Here is an 18527-nt window from a genome sequence, read left to right on the forward strand (position 1 = left end):
AACATGTCCAGCCACACTGGAGAGGAGGAAATTACATTCGCCAGTTAAGCAGGAGGGAATCCTTCTGGGTGTATGAGGCCAAGGTTCTGGCACCCAGGGGTTTAAATAAGGATTTTGACCTGAACTGCTTCATTAGCGACAAATAAATTAATGGCCAGCATTGTATCATGTATTATATTTATCTGGGTATATTCGCCTAATTTTAGAGAAATATTTTAATATATTTTTTATAGAGTAATTGATTGTTATTGATTTTTAATGATTTTTAATGATTTTTAATGATTTTTAATGATTTTCAAATGTTTTTTAATGTTATTGATTTATTTTGAATGATAATATATGCTTTTTATGAAAATTGGGTATAGAATATATGTGACTATATCATTATATGTTTTAATGTATTTAGTGCATTCCTGAGAGAGATCGGCATCGCCACGCTGTATCCGCTATTCAGTAGACCATTGTATTATATTAATAGTACTGTTCAGATCCCATTTATTACCCCAATCATTATAATAGCTAGGGACACCGCCGAACGAATGCCTGGTTCGGAGGTTCCGGTGTCTCACATTAAGCTAAGAGGAAGGGGAGGGACTATGACCCGCTGGCCAATCCACCGGAGCGCTCACATATTTAGAGCGAGGCTTGACACGCACAAGCCACCCCTACCGAGGAAGTCAAAGGAGCATCACGCTCGACGTAACGCGTATAGGGGGGGCGGAGCATGCGTGGCCGACGCAGATCGTTTCTCCGGAGCACTATCTACACTACATGTCAGCAAAGCAGGCACGGCTGAGTGCCCTGCAAATGTGAGTTTGTTTATTCTCTTCAATAAAGCTGATTTATATATATATATATACGGAGAGCACTAGATTTTGTCCCATTCTTATCCCCACATATATCTTGGAATCCCTGGAGCTACACAGTAGAGAGGCCCTTTCCTGGAAATCCATTATCCATGTTATGTGATTGCTGGCCCATTTGGGTCTGATGGGAAGGTGAGAGGCTTATCTGTCTGGTGGAGGGATTCACTAAACGGTGCTCACAATATTCGTTGTTTATCACGATTGGATCACATTTCAGTTGAACACTGGGACTTTTGGAGATTTCTTTGATTGGAGCACTAGCACGATTATGTGCCTTATGAACTGTTTTTCATCTATTATTATCACATATTATCACTGTTTTATTTGTGTGATTTCTGGCGCAGCACATTTTTGTATTATACGTCTGCTAGATAGTAGAAACTGAAAGGAGTTATAGCAAGCCACAGTGAAGTTGTTCATGGCCACAGGTAGGTAGCTGTATATTTGTATTAAAAATCATTAGAGTTCAGTAAGCTTACATTTTTTCTCACTGCCCCTAATCACTTCACCTCTAACTTTAACATTGACTTTTTCAGTAAAAATTTATATTAGGAATTGACAACATACCGAAACATGTTTTTTGGTGTTGATGGAGAAGATCTTTTATCATTTCCCAACATACGTTGTTACCCTTTTCTTGATCTCTATTACATGTTTTTAAGAATTTTTTTTAATGAAGCCCTTTTTAGTTAAAAGCACAAACATCATGTATTAAATTAAACTCCAGTGATAGCATTTGTAAATCTTTATGTGAAACAATAGTAGAAAACTACTTTTTAACCAACTTTAGTTTCATTTGTGCACATGCACCTCTAAATAGTATATAGTCTCATTAAAAATAGAATGAAATATTTAAAGCTGGATGAGCTCCTCCACCCACTCACTCATCTATGTTTTTTATGGACCTTGCTTTGTGCACTGGTCCAAATCATTTGGTGGAAAGGGGATTATGGAGTGAGGTTGTTTTTCAGGGGATGGGTGTGGCCCTTTAGTTCCAGTGAAGGGAACTCTTCAGATGTCAGCACACCAAGCTATTTTGGAAAATTTCATGCTCCCAACTTTGTGGGAACAGTTTGGGAATGTCCCCTTCCTGTTCCAACATGACTGAGCACCAGTGCACAAAGCAAGGTCCACAAAGACATGAATAAGTGAGTTTGGGGTGAAGGAACTTAGCTAACATGCACAGAGTCCAGACCTCAACCCAATAGAACACCTTTGGGATGGATTAGAGTGGAGACTGAGAGCCAGGCCTTCTTGTGCACATCAATGTCTGACCTCACAAATGCGCTTCTGGAAGAATGGTCAAATATTCAAATAGACACACTTCTAAACCTTGTGGACAGCCTTCCCAGAAGATTTGGTCTTGTTTAAACTGCAAAGGGTGGTCAACTCAATATTGAACCATACGGACTAAGACTGGGCTGCCATTAACATTCATGTGCGTGTAAAGGCAGGTGTCCCAATACTTTTGACAATATAGCATCGTTTAGTTATAACCCAAGAGATCTCCTAACCCAAGAGATCTCCTAGATACAATGTTCCTCCCCCACCTCCTATGTTTATCTAGATACCAGTTTTAAACTCTAGCTGTTTTTAATTCCTGAACTATACTACTTCCTACCCACCTGTTCCTCACATGTTCCTTTTTGTACTCACCTACTAAGCTTATGCTGTTTATCTACCAATATAATAGGTCCAAACTACACCATCAAGTGCCTAAGAATGCAGCCAATCATCAAAAATTTGATTTCCTATCTAATATATATTATCTAAAATTATTATCTAAAATAGCCAGTAACATAGTGCAATCATTAAAACTTATATTAAAATAAGCTCAAAGTGAGCATAACAAACAAGTATAGATAGAAATTCCCCATATACATTCAGCCATAGTGCCATGGCAAGAGGTGGTTGTTATCTAAAAAAACAATTGTTTATTGTAATACACCTTTTCACATATATATGCTAAAAAATGGATGGACTGTAAATGAGGAAGTACTTTTATTAACAAAGGATTTATACCGTGGGACTTTTTTGTCGTGGTGTTGTGTGTTTATGTTCTTACTATACCTACTTCATTTTCTTTTTTTGCAGATGAGTAACCATGGGTATTATGTATCCTTTGAACATTGACCTGTGAGAGGTGAATATTTGGGGTCCCCTCATTTTAAAGAGGGCTTTCAAATTCCAATAAATACCTCCAGCAGATCCCCACATCCACTGGGTCACAAGTGTGAGGAAGAGGCCCTTGTCCCCATCAATTTGAGGACTACTATTTTCTAGGTACCTTTTCAAATGTTAAAGACATGGAGCCTAGCATGATTCAGAAGGAATGGGGTACACGTTCATGCCCCCCTAAGCTGCATGCTCTGATAAAGGTAATTTTGCTTGCTTACCACCTTAAAATCTATACAAGACCCTTAGTAAGGTAAGGATATATATTCTTATTATTTATTTATTTTTTTTGATAGAAAAATGTTGCATTAAATGAAGTCAAGGAAAACAAAAGTGTTCCACTTATTGGACTTTATTTTTTTTCAAGTAATATTTAAGTGCATTCACTGACAACTGTACAGTTTTTAGGCTCTGTAATGTTCCATATAAACCTTCTTCTTTAGGAGTTATAGGGCAGACCGTGACTCGTCAGTCTCATCTGAATGTTTCATCTGATCTATTATTGATACAACCCTTGACTCTGATGATTTTTGTGACGCAGAAGATGGCTGATTTGATACCATTGTTACTCCTGGCATTCTTAAAATGACACCTTTAAGAGAGTAGTCACAAGGTCTCTTTTTCTGTCTCTTCAAACAACTGATCTTCACTTACTACTCCAGATTTTTGAAGTTCTAAATATTTCTCCACACACTTTTGGCATGTGGATTTTTAATTCCATCTGATCAAATTAAGCATTCCAGGGCTACCATAGGTGTCATAAAATGTTGCTCTTATATCTTCTCAGTAAAAAATTGCAGGCACATTTTCAGCAGGCTTCAGGCCGAGGTTTTGGTGGACTCAAGTAGGTGGGTTCTCTTTTTGGCGGAAAGGCAGCATACACATCATACCAGTTTGGCTTCTCATTTCGCTTTATCAATCCTGCACGGATCAAATCTTGTGTTCTGATAAACACTGTCCCAAGCCTCTCAAGCCGGTGTTCCGTGAAAAAACCATACCCGTGAGAAAACCATACCCTCATCACTTCCAGTGCACCTACAGAGGGTATGGATTTCGCACAGTAGTGTGTGTAACGTTATACTTGCCGTGATTACATTAAAACAGCTCCTCTGCAACATCAGTCATCTCCGCTCCTACCCCTGTCACTTCCCTCATCTCGGCTAATAAATATAAAAGCGGATCACGGAGCCGAGATCGCCGTCATTTACATTTCATACACCCGCTGCCGCTATTATATTTATTAGCCGAGATCAGGGAAGTGACAGAGATAGGAGCGGAGATGACCCATGTTGTAGCCGAACTGCGCTGCTCAGCTGTTTCAGACCGGAAGTGACGAGGGTATGGAATTTTAATGAGGTATGGTTTTCTAACGTTACACTGGCTTCCTGCTATGCTGCAGCCATGGATCTTTCTGCTCTCTCATAAGGGTCTATTTTCATCTATAACAGGGCCTTGTATAGGTGCTAAGGGGAATCATTTCTAGCTTTGTTTATAATCAAAATATATATATATATATATATATATATATATATATATATATATATATAAATAAATAATTTTTTTTGTAACTCTTACTCTGCTTTAGCACATCATATAGGTTCGCCACTTCATATGCAGGTTTAGGGCACCCTCAAAACATTTGATGTTAAGGAAGTGTGCATTTTAAATGTTGTTTAAACCTTTCCAAATAGCTTCTCCCCACTGAACATTTTTATTCATTTTTTTTTTACTTTGGTACGTGTCCACCAGGGCAGTGTCCAGCTATCCATTCTTTTTTTTCTCTCAAAAGATAGCAAACCGGCCTTGAAAAAGAAGCCAGAAAAAAAAAATTACAAGATTTGGTTCTCATAAACTTCAGTGGTGTTTACATCTATGCTTGGGGTTCACACATCTATCTATCTATCTATCTATCTATCTATCTATCTATCTATCTATCTATCTATCTATCTATCTATCTATCTATCTATCTATCTATCTATCTATCTATCTATCTATCTATCTATCTATCTATCTATCTATCTATCTATCTATCTATCTATCTATCTATCTATCTATCTATCTATCTATCTATCTATCTATCTATCTATCTATCTATCTATCTATCTATCTATCTATCTATCTATCTATCTATCTATCTATCTATCTATCTATCTATCTATCTATCTATCTATCTATCTATCTATCTATCTATCTATCTTTGCCTGTGTGGGTCAAATAACAAAAAAGCAAAATTATTTACCTCACACCAAGCAGTCCAGTACATTGAAAACCCTGGTTCAACAGGTAGTCATTATCTCCATATCAAAATGTTCATGTTTCCTAGCTTTTTGAAATGCTCTACTGCAGTGGTCCTCAACCCTGGCCTACAGGGCCCACTAACAGGCCAGGTTTGCAAGATAACTGAAATACATCCCAGGTGATATCATTTGCTGCTCAGTGATTGCAGTACTCTAGTCTGCATCTCCCCAAGGTAATACTTAAAACCTGGCCTGTTAGTGGGCCCTGAGGACCGGAGTTGAGGACCACTGCTCTACTGGACTGCAGGCATTTGGAGGTACCTGTTCCTTAATGTAAATGGCATTTTAATCGCTTTTATGAGTCCACAGGTTTACTGAACACAAAATTTAGTTTTTAGCACAGTTGAGAAATATTACAATATCTGTTGGGTATTTATTATTTTCTGTGTGCAGCTCGTGAGGTTTAGTTTCAACTCCTGTCTCAGTGACACCTATTACACTAAGTCAGAATTCATGGTAAAATCTTTTTAACGGGGGCATATGAAGTTTGCATTTAAAGATGTCAATAATCTAAACATAAGGACTCATTACCTATGATGTAGTCTTCCTTTAGACATCTATAAGTAATAATTTGCAATTGTTATGATATCAGTTAACAGAAGAGCAGACCATTTTTCCTGCAGGTTGTCAAATACAAATGGTAAACTATAATGTATGTAATGTATTGTTGACTTAATAGTATCCCATACGTCATTAGAAGATATGACCAGTTTTGACTGTCAGTGTGCTACTTTTTACAAGTTACCCATTTACCGTGTACTCTTTGTAAGTGAACTTAGAGTGAAAGTGTATTTAATTTCACTGGAGCCACTTGAAAAATATTTTGGCAGTTACTTACTGTGACTGAAACTTTAGCATGTTTGACAAGCACCATGATTATTAGCTCTTGTCACTCACTTCCCAGTGGAAAAGATTATTTAAAGCACTAGTTAGATGTGCTCACACTTTGCAGACCCTACAGTACAGTGATAGCATGTGCATCTATTGCGATGGAGTTTAAAAGGAGAAAGGCCAGCTGCAAATCAAAGCAATTGAGAATCCCGGGGAGAGTAAGAGCCAGGAGCTTTGAAGGGAGCTCAGAAGTACAGTCAGGATCTCTCTTCAGATGTTATCACATAGAACCTGCAAGAACTCACGTTAGCATAAAAAGACACAGGAAATAACAGGAAGAGATAAATCTTTAAATTCAGTGAAGCTAACCACAAACCAAACTTTGTACAGTAAACTTACTGTATATGTTAGGCATGCATGGGTCAGTTATTAGGTTGCTTTGGTTGTTTTATATTGATTGGATGGGACATTTGGTTGCAAAATGATTGTGTACAGTACTTTTGGTCAATGTGTTAAATTTCTCTTATAGTTCTCATAATCTGTATATTCTGTACTATTACTACTATGTATAATATTAATAATAGCTGGATCTGTACAATTTTTCACATATGGGAGATTTGTTAAAGATACTCTTGAGTGTCAGTCTGTTGGTGTTTTTAGTAACAGATATATTGCAAGCACTTTTGAAATTCAAATCTACTAATGAAATCTAAGATATAAAAGTCCACAGAAAGCACAACCCCCCAAGCTGCTTAGAAAGTCCCACTTGATAAAATACATTAATCACGTTGGAGATTCAGTTTCTAGACTTGAATGACATAATGGCCTGCACCAATATGCAAACGGCAAGTAGACTATGCATTTTGCAACTGCAGATGCAACTGTTCTCCTGTGTTACCAATGCTACCCTGGACTTTACTGAGAGGAATGCTATGGGTAGTGATGAGCTGATCGTATCCATGGTTTGGCAAATGTTTTTCAAAATTGGATTGGGAATCCAAGCCCCATTTAAATTATTCTGATCTTAATGTTTTTTTTTTTTTTTTTAATGAATGCCCAATAAAAGTTAAAAGCCAAAAGATTGGCAAAGAAGGTAAATATAAATGGGGGGGGGGCAATAACCTGGATAAAAAATACCAAAGAAAATAAATTTTAAAAGTGATCATTCAATGGGGAGAGGCCACTCAAACAACACCATATACAATACACAGTTCCTTTAAACAATCTGCCTAGGGAATAACTTAAAGCTGTAAGTGGAATTGTATTACATTTTGACTTTCAGGGATAATGTCAGCTATACCATTTTCTGACATAAATTAAATTTCTAATCATTCACTTTATTTATACATCATGAGTTTGCTTACATACAACAGCAAAAACCCAATATGACAGATTTCCACTCAGGAAAAAGTGTGTAGTACGTAGTTTTTGGTAAAACAACTGATTTTTCTGTGTAGTGGTAATAAGCTTTAATCGAGCTCTGGAAAAAGCAGATATAATACAGGAAACAAAAACTAAAGCTATTAATGCCATATAAATTGGCAAACAGGGGCAAAACAAGTCACAAGAGCATAGCATGTTGTGATCTTCTATTCAATTAACACTGTTTTGTGAACAAATTTGACAAAATGTCAACCCAGAGTACTTCAAAACACTTCCAAACCACAAACCCACATGACAGAGGCGAGGAAGATAAAGTATAAATAGGTATAAGAGGACTTAATTGGCACAACAAAACTCACATTAAAAAATATGAATATTTTATTGAATATACAAAAGATAAAAAAAAAAAATGATTGCTGTTTTCCTCAGCATACAGCATACAACATTCTCATTTGTTGGAAAACACCATCAACCCTAGTAGAGAGTAAAATTCACAAGGTAACTCAAACCATAGGTTACATGGGAAACATATCCCAAATATACTACTATTCATGGGAGACCATTAATACGGTGATGATATCCAGTTCAGGGTTCAGCTCGACATGTTTCACACAAAACATGCTTTTTCAGGGAGTTTTATTTCTAGACCGAGATGAAAATAGTACAATCAATATCATATAGAGGTACTATTATATAAGCATTGTACAAAATTGCCAGAACTATGGGCTATACTAACAAAATGATACACAGCAATCAAATAAGGCAGGTGGAGAGAGGCGGCAAGGTGGAGGGAGCAAACCAAGTCCCCAAAAAAAGTGGATATGGGGGCACACATAGGGATAACAGCCAGGATTGATACCACAAAAAGTACACTTTTAAAAAATGATGCTTTTAAGTAAGATATGATCCCCTAGTGGTAGGTCCTACTTAATCAGGTTCTAATGGTATCTCAGAATAGGAGCAAATGTGTGTATGGCTCACCTCAGAATAGGAGAGTGTCCTAGAGAGTGGTAAGGAGTAATATACTGTCAGTAAGTAGTAAGTAGCAACATTTGTAAGCATCTGGTTACAGACAGAGTGTAGAGCTTAGCCTAGCAAGACAGCGCAAGTCCTTGATGCTCGCTTGTCTTTGATTTTATAAACGGAGTGTCATTTCTCTCAGTTGGATTCACATTAGTACAACAGCTTTCTATATATGTAAATTACCAGTTAGTCTCAGTCAGCACTAGTTTAGGGGCACAGTCCCAGAGTGAAGATGTGGTGAGGAAGATGTTATGCACAGCAATAAAAGAAATCACGGTGCCATGTTTCAAAGACAGAAACAAACATTTTCACAAAACAGTGTTCAAGCAGTTTTATTGGGGTCCAAGGTAACAATGTAAGAAAGAGGTATTAATCAATTTTTTCAAAGACTGTTACACTGACTGAACTCTATATGATGCGTTTGTTTGATTCATGAATTTGCGGTATCTATACCTCCAGATTGTGTGTATAGCTACCCATTAGGGGGGTCTCCTGATATGCATAAATTATTGTGAAGATATTGCCTCAATAGGTCTGTTGAAGAAACAATAAGTAGTTGTACCGTTTATTTCCTTACCCACCTGAGCAGTATGTTGTAGAATGGGAACGATCACCTACAATATTTTTAGTGCTCATGAGAATTCTTTGTTAACAAATCATATGTCATTTCATCACCTTGATAAATTCACCTGTTGCTGTGGTATGTGCAAAGCCATGATAAGGCTTATACTGTACAGTTAGGCATTTCAAAAAGCATGTTTTGAAATCTACAGCAACAAGTTTGATTCTTGCATTCACAGTACTGCATGTTAACTAGGCCATACACAGTACATATAGATATTTAAATTATATGCAAATCAAGTATATAATGGGAGATATATACATAATTATGAGATTTTCACAGAATTTGCAAATCATTTTGCTTTTTCAAATTCCAATGTAAAAAAGTTTTTTTTTTTCAAGTTAACAAAAAAAAAAATCACTTCCTTGTTATTTATTATAAATATGTTACTACATTGTCTGTCACTGTAAATAGCAAATCTTGTATATTTCACTTAATTGTGCTCTATTGTGTGTACTATTTGTATTAACTGATACCTACATCCCAAATTATACTAATTTTGTATTACCAATTCCTTCTAGAGGAAATTGGTGATGTGTGGGCTTGGGGGGGGGACTTTACTGGTATCATACTCAAAATTGTACAACTACATATATATTTATGTAAAAAAATATATTTTTAATTATGTCATTTAAAAAACATTTACATTTTCACATTGACATTTCAGACATACAGAGAATACATGAAAAATATATACATGACCAATAATACATTGGTGATAATTAAACAGATGTTTGACATGTAAGATCCTCTTTATATTTGAGTGGGGCTACTCATGCCACCACCCATATCCTTGCCCGACATGTTTCGCTACACAAAGCTTCTTCAGGAGCGGGTTAGCTTGATAAGGATACCGTTACTGTCTATAAAACATCAATATACATTGTTATATATGAATGCACAAACATAATTGCTTTCAGAGTGTTTCTATACATGGAGAGCAAACCCCGCCTTATACATGCCCCGCATGCAGTATACCTTATGGCTAGATAGAAAATGGGGAAAGCTTGGCATGCAACCGTCTCCCCAGCGAGTGTGGGGGCATTATAGATAGGATAAGTTACAAGAGGTGTACATATTCCAGTAGAGTGCTTGAATAGGATAGTGTGAAGAGATACGAAAAAAGTATTACCTTCACCTTATTAGGTTTATACAAAGAATAATCTATATTGTTTTAGCATGTTTTATATATCGTTTGAAAGTTTAAACCACTATATGAATGTCCTACAGGAAACACCTACCAGTTTGCTTGTCACTCAATAGCTATTGTACACCTCTTGTAACTTATCCTATCTATAAATATAATCGTGTACTGTGAAGAAAGCAGTGCTAATGCATTGTAATGACACATTACACTGTTCACTTCTTTTAACTTTCACAAAATGACATTTCACTCATCTTTATGCACCACAGTGCATCACAATATGCTGTGAGACAAAAGTTTGGGCATGACCTAATCATAAGACCTAAGACAAATTGCTTTACTTTTGTGTTAATACTTCAATGGGCGGTATGGTCGGAATAGGCCCTTATTGATTTTACAGAGTTTTCTTTAATAAATAAACACATTTTCTTGCTAGTGTACATTGTTGTAAGGTACGTGTTTCTACAATGTATGTGGAACCTATAAGTAAACTGACTGATTACTTGTGTACAAAAAAGGGAGCTTTTTTATCTAGAGATAAATATCTACTGAATTATCTAAAGCTGCAAAAGAAACATTGTGATAGACATACAGTGCAGTATATATCTTGCTGTAAGGTTTTCTTCAAATCTTCATTCTTGTGCTCTAGTCATCACAAAAAGCTTGGTGACTTTATTTTCAATTCTAAGCTTTATAGGATTGTCTTGAGTAAATATATGTGGGTCTGATAGATGTGCTCTCTATATACGGATATATATATATATATATATATATATATATATATATATATATATATATATATACTGTTACTTTTGCTTTTTCACTGTCATTTCATTTTAAGAGCTAATGTATACTTTTCTGTTAGTTGTAAGAAACAAAGTTTAAGCCTATGATGGCACTCACCTCCTGATGAAAACCAACCACCTACCTTCCTGTTTGATCAAAGAATAGACATTTGTGGTCAGAACCAGTTTGGATCAACAACCGTCCTGGCGGACTGCTGCTACTTCCCTTTTTGTGTCAGTCACATGATATTACAAATTCTGGAGGGACCCACTGCACACTTCTACACCCTTTCCAGCAAACTATGCAATGAAAAACAGGGATATTTAGTTTACATATATTGCAATACATGTTTAAGCTGACCAACTGCATCAAAGTAATCCCTCTTCTGGCCAGTCCTACACTGCCTTTCCACTAAAAATGCTAAGTTGTACACCATGCCAACATGGGGCATAAAGACCCAAGGTAGGGGAGAGCAACTAGGTTACAGATCTGGTCACTGACCTGCGTTGCAACAGAGAAAAATATATACCTGTGCTCAAATCCCATTAGCTTGTTCATGTATTTGAACTATCAGGTGCTAAAGGCAGTGTAGGACTGGCCATAAGAGGGATTACTTTGATGCAGTTGGTCAGCTTAAACGTGTATTGCAATATATGTGAACTAAATATCCCTGTTTTTTATGTTTCAATCGTTTTTATTAGAATTTTCGTTGAAAAGAGGTACATGGGTATGTTTAGAACATTGTCATAACATTACATATCAGTATTCAAGTAAGTACAGAGGCAAATTAAGAAGTACCTTAGGTCCACAATAGTCCCTGTTACGCTTGTACAGTTAGTGAGTATATCACTAAAATTGTTATTATTGTTTTCATCACTATAGTATAACATGGTGGGGTGTCGTTCCACACCCCAGACACCCCTTCTGGGATCAAACTACATCTTAGGGTGGAGGCAACACTGCTCATGTTTATACATTTGTTTTATGTTGCATTGTGTTTTATTATTCAACCCTAACATGGTGAAGTGATAACGGGTATAACAGGATTACATCAGAATAACAGGTGCCAGAGGCTTATGGCACATATTCAAGAGAACTACCTCTTCAGAAAAAAAAATAACAATAATGAAATAATATATAATAAAATAAAATAATAAGTGAGGGAGAAGGAGGTATAAGAGGAGTAAGAAGGGTGGTTGGGAAGGGGGAAGTCGGGAAGGTAAGAGGGCTAGGTATGACAATGATCTTATAATTAGCTAAGCAGAGATTGAAAAGCTAATGTAGGTAGATGGTTGAAGTTGCTTATTGCTGTGATGCATGATGGCATTAGAAAGCATAGATTTAGAAGTAGATATTTCATTGTTAGTTTGAATCACGGACTAGAAGAAGGCATCGTATTGTGGAATTATCAGTAGAACTATGGTAATGGGATAGTGCAGGAAGGGTGTGCGAGCCAGGGGTCCCACATTTCCTTAAATTTGTCCATTTGTAAAGAGGCCTTGGCAAACATAAGTTCCAGTAAGGTGTGCTCATTCAGGATGAGAGTAGTAGCTGAAATGTCAGGGGGTGATGCTTGTTTCTATTTCCTGGATATCGAAAGTTTGGCTGAGATGAATATATGGGTTAAAATAGAGCAGAGAGGTATAGGCCATGAGTCTATCACTATTCCGAATAGAGCAATTTTTGGGTCATCAGGAATCCTTCGTTTGGTGATTGTCACGAACCTGGTTGGAGGCTGAGGTGACGAGAGGGCTCCCCTTGCGGCTGAGTGCAGAGCACCCCTGGAGATGGTGACAGAGGGTGCTGTGCCCAAAGGTGCACGGGTTGCCTGCAGGTGTAACTGTGTCAGGAATCGGATCCGCAGTAAGAAAGACAGTCACTTGGATCACTGGAAGTGCAGGCAGGTTAGTGCAAATCAAGGTCAGAAGCCAGGCTGAGTGTCAAACACAGGTAGTCAATCAGGAGCAGGCAGGGAGAAGTCCGTAAGGCAAGCCGGTTTCAGAGCAGGAGAAAGCCAGTGCAGGTCAAGGATAGCCGGGTCGGTAACGGGTAGTCAATCAAGCAGGAGTTTCAAGGCACAAGGAAATCAGGTACTAGCTGAAGATAATCCAGCAATGAATGGCAGCCAGTGCTGAGTTTATATAGGAAGTGGGTGTTGATAATTGGCACTAATTAGGACGTCCCACATGGCCATTTTGGAATTAGCATATATGTCATTTCCTGACAGTCCTGCATGGCCATTTTGGAAATTGGCATATCTGCCATTCCCTGACAGTCCTGTGCGGCCATTTTGGAAATTGGCATCTTTGCCATTCTTTATCAAGTTCTTCCCTGACGGTGATTGAGGTGATGAGAGAGAATATTGAGGACCAATATTTTGTTATTTTGGGGCATGTCCACCAGATGTGAGATGGTGAGACTCAGTGACCACAGTTCCTTCAACAGAGTGGGGAGTAGTTGGAGTAAATATGTGAGAGCTTGTCAGGGGTAAGATACCAGTTATGCAAGAGTTTTTGATGATCTTCCGAGTGGGAGAAAGATCTTGAGTATTTGTTAGGCAGCCAAGCTGATGTATGCCATTTATTGGGGTCTGCTGAAAATTGGAAAGATTGTTCCCAGTACAACATAGATGCAGTCTTTTGAGGAGGTTTGCCTGCTACTAGGAGGTTATAGAAAGAACATATCCCAATTTGAAGGTTAGCTGCAGATTCCATTAGAAGGAATTTTTGGAGAGGTTTGAGGTGGAGAAGGGGAGGACATTTTGGAGAGCGCGTCTAGCCTGGAAATATTTGAAAATGATTTAATGAATATTAAATCAGGAGCTTCAAGTCTTTTTTGGTTGCTGCCATTTCAAAATATCCCTGTTTTTTATTGCATAGTTTGCTGGAAAGGGTGTAGCAGTGTGCAGAGGGTCCATCCAGAATTTGTAGTGTTACTATCTGGTCACACCCCTTTAGCACCTGATAGTTCAAATACATGAACAAGCTAATGGGATTTGAGCACAGGTATATCTATTTCTCAGTCACATGATGTTAACGCCTATTTAACTATACACACCAAGATTACAACCTAGAACACCTAGACCTCCCGGTATTAATGAGGAGGTGAAGACTCAGCTTCTTGAACAGATAGAAAGGGCTGCAAGAGCTGGGACAGTGTGATAATAATGGGGGGTTTTAACTAACCAGACATTGACTGGAGTAATGGCACTGCTGGAACAGTTAAAGGGCAAACATTTATAAACCTATTTCAAGACAATTTTATGGTACAGTTTATTGAGGTCCCGACTAGAAATGATGCTCTGTTGGACCTGGTAATCTCAAAACCATGCAGAGCCTATTAATAATGTTCATATAAAAGAACATCTGGGTAGCAGTGACCATAACATTATTTCATTTAATGTTAGCTGTAGGCAACAACCGCATACAGTAAATATAAAAACACTTTAATTGAGCAAATTTTCCAAGGATGAGGGCTGCTCTCCAGGACTTAGACTGGGAGGGAATATTGGCATCGATTAACACAGAACAGAAATTTAAATTTTTCAAAAAGACTGTATGCAAACTCACTGCAAAGTATATTCCCATGGGCAATACGTTTTACCACCCGAGGATTTTGCTGTCTTACGTCCAGGCCACTTTTTGCGATTCGGCACTGTGTGACTTTAACTGAAAATTGCACAGTCGTGCGACACCGTACCCAAACTAAATTTATGTCCTTTTTTTCCCACAAACAGAGCTTTCTTTTGGTGGTATTTGATCACCTGTGCGATTTTTACTTTTTGCGCTATAAACAAAAAAAGAGCGTTTATTTTGAAAAAATAACAATATTTTTAACATTTTTTTATATGAAATTCCCCCCCCAAAAAAAATAAAAATCTAATTTTTTTAAAATTTTTGGCCAATTTGTTTTCTGCTACCTATGTTTGGTAAAAAAAATCACAAAAAGTGTATTTTGATTGGTTTGCGCAAAAGTTATTGCATTTACTAAGGGAAAGATTTCTGTCATTTTTGGTGTTTTTTTTTTTTTAACGCGTAATGGCGGCGATCTGCGATTTCTTTTGCGGGACTGCGACATTGCGGCGGACAGATCGGACCCTTGACTGACATTTTTGACACTTTTGGGGGTACCAGTGACATTACTGCAGTAATCAGTGCTATATATATATGCACTGTTACTGTAAAAATGACACTGGCAGGGAAGGGGTTAATTTTATTGGAGAGGGAGGGGTTAATGTATGCCTAGTGCTTACTAGCGTGTGTGGGGGGAGGTGACTGAGTGACACAAGGACAGATCGCATGTTCAGCTATGCTGAACACTGTAATCTGTCACTCCTTGTCACTGAGGAGATCCGCCCGCTCTGTTCACACAAGCGGGCGGATCTCCAAACTAGATTCCCCAACGATTGGGGTAGAGCAGCGGCGATCACCGCCGCTCCTCCCCTGGCCCGACTCCCGCGGGAGCGAGCCTCCGGCGGGGCGCGTGCGCCGCCCACAAGGGGCGGAGTCCAGCGACGTAGGTCTACGTCGCTGGACGATAACGAGCCACATTGCTGCAGTAGCAGCAATGTGAGCGGACCTAAAGTAGTTAAAAGGCTAAAAATAAAACCTATGTAGCTCACGGCCAAAGTTAAAAAGCTATAAATAATAAAAAAAGAGCTTTTAATAAATATAAAAAATATCTGAGCAAGTAGGCCTTTTACAAAACAATCTGGGGTGGGTGACTGGGGACCAAGAGAAGGCAAATAATTAAATTCTTTCTTCAGCTCTGTGTATACAAAGGAGTATGGGGGAGCTCATGACCATAATGGGGATGGTATTGACAGAGCTTCAAATGATCCACAATGGCTTCAAAAGTGATATGGTCTAGAAATATTTAGACAGAATAAAGGTGGATAAAGTGCCTGGACTATATGGCATGCACCCACACATCCTAAAAGAATTGAGCGCTGTAATTTCAAAGCCTTTGTTTCTCATTTTTAGGGACTCGCTAAGGACTGGAATAGTACCACTGGATTGGTGTAGTGCCAATGTGGTGCCTATATTTAAAAAAGGATCAACGTCTTTACCAAGTAACTATAGACCTGTTAGTTGCTGGAAAAAATAGTTCTTGCTGGAAAAAAAATATTTTAAGCAACAGACAGCATGGATTCATGAAAGACAGAAGTTGTCAAACAAACTTGATTTCTTTTTATGAGGAGGCAAGTAAAACCTTGGACAGAGGGGTGTCTATGAATGTAGTATACTTGGATTTTGCAAAAGTGTTTGACACAGTTCCCCACACACTGCTAATATGTAAGGTAAAGTCTACAGGCTTGGAAAGATCAGTTTGTAAATGCATGGAAAATTGGCTAAAAGATAAAATTCAGAGAGTAGTGGTTAATGATTCTTACTCTGAGGTTCTAAGGTTATCAGTGATGTACCCTGAAGGTTCAGTGATGGGACCCTTACTTTTTAATATCTTTATACTGTAAATGACATAGCATCTGTGATTAAAAGTCTCAGTCTTTGCAAATGACACCAAGCTTTGAAGTGGAATAACTTCCTTACAGGATGTCTCCAATTTACAAGCTGATCTCAATGCACTGTTTCATTGGGCAACTATTTGGCAAATGAGGTTTAATGTTGATAAATGTAAACTTATGCACTTGGGGGCTAAGAATATGCATGCATCATACATTCTAGGGGGAGTAGAACTGGGGGAATCCATAGTGGAGAAGGATCTGAGTGTTCTGGTAAATTCTAATAATAGCATGCAATGCCAAGCTGCAGTTTCCAAAGCAAAAGTCCTTTCTTGTATTAACAGAGGCATGGACTCCAGAGAGAGTGATATAATTTTGCCCCTGTACAAATAATTAGTAAGACCTCATCGGGAATATGCAGTTCAGTTTTGGGCACCAGTTCTCAAAAGTATATCAGGGAACTAGAGAAAGTGCATAGAAGGGCAACCAAACTGATAAGAGGCATGGAGGAGCTCAGTTTTAAGGAAAGATTAGAGGAACTGAATTCATTTTGAGAAGAGGAGATTAAGGTGGGATATGATCAACATGTATAAATACATAAAGGGTCCATATAGTGAACTTGGTGTTGAGTTATTCACTTTAAGGTCAACACAGAGGACAAGGGGACACTCTTTATGTCTAGAGGAAAACAGATTGTCTCCAAATATGAAAAGGTTTCTTCACCATAAGAGCTGTGAAAATGTGGAATAGACTCCCTTCAGAGGTGGTTCTGGCTAGCTCACTAGGTTGCTTTAAAAATGGCCTGGATTCTTTCCTAGGTGTACATAATATAAATGGGTATTTACAGTCAGGCCCCATAAATATTGGGACATCTACACAATTCAAATCTTTTTGGCTCTATACACCAACACAATGGACTTTGAAATTAAACAAACAAGATGTGCTTTAACTGCAGACTTTCAGATTTAATTTGAGGGTATTTACATCCAAATCAAGTGAACGGTGTAGGAATTACAACAGTTTGTATATGTGCCTCCCACTTTTTAAGGGACCAAAAGTAATGGGACAGATTAACAATCATAAATCAAACTTTCACTTTTTAATACTTGGTTGCAAATCCTTTGCAGTCAATTACAGCCTGAAGTCTGGAACGCATAGACATCACCAGACGCTGGGTTTCATCCCTGGTGATGCTCTGTCAGGCCTCTACTGCAACTGTCTTCAGTTCCTGCTTGTTCTTGGGGCATTTTCCCTTCAGTTTTGTCTTCAGCAAGTGAAATGCATGCTCAACCAGATTCAGGTCAGATGATTGACTTGGCCATTGCATAACATTCCACTTCTTGCCCTTAAAAAACTCTTTGGTTGCTTTCGCAGTATGCTTCGGGTCATTGTCCATCTACACTGTGAAGAGCCGTCCAATGAGTTCCGAAGCATTTGGCTGAATATGAGCAGATAATATTGCCTGAAACACTTCAGAATTCATCCTGCTCTGTTTGTCAGCAGTCACATCATCAATAAATACAAGAAAACCAGTTCCATTGGCAGCCATACATGCCCATGCCATGACACTACCACCACCATGCTTCACTGATGAGATGGTATGCTTTGGATCATGAGCAGTTCCTTTCCTTCTCCATACCCTTCTCTTCCCATCACTCTGGTACAAGTTGATCTTGGTCTCATCTGTCCATAGGACGTTGTTTGGTAAACTCTAATCTAGCCTTCCTGTTTTTGAGGCTCACCAATGGTTTACATTCTTGTGGTGAACACTCTGTATTCACTCTGGTGAAGTCTTCTTTTGATTGTCGACTTTGACACACATACACCTATCTCCTGGAGAGTGTTTTTGATCTGGCCAACTGTTATGAAGGGTGTTTTCTTCATCAGGGAAAGAATTCTTTGGTCATCCACCACAGTTGTTTTCCATCGTCTTCCGGGT

General features: G+C 38.2%; 1 pseudogene across 1 annotated transcript; it reads right to left on the reverse strand.

The window, feature by feature from the left end:
- Window positions 1-3383: 3383 nt before the first annotated feature.
- LOC309548046 (small ribosomal subunit protein mS23-like) lies at window positions 3384-4062 on the reverse strand (annotated as a pseudogene). The gene has a single exon. The product of its transcript is annotated as a small ribosomal subunit protein mS23-like (transcript).
- Window positions 4063-18527: the final 14465 nt, after the last annotated feature.

Source organism: Pelophylax lessonae, assembly GCF_965119305.1.
Source record: "Pelophylax lessonae genome assembly, chromosome: 2".
NCBI classification, from domain to species: Eukaryota; Metazoa; Chordata; class Amphibia; order Anura; family Ranidae; genus Pelophylax; species Pelophylax lessonae.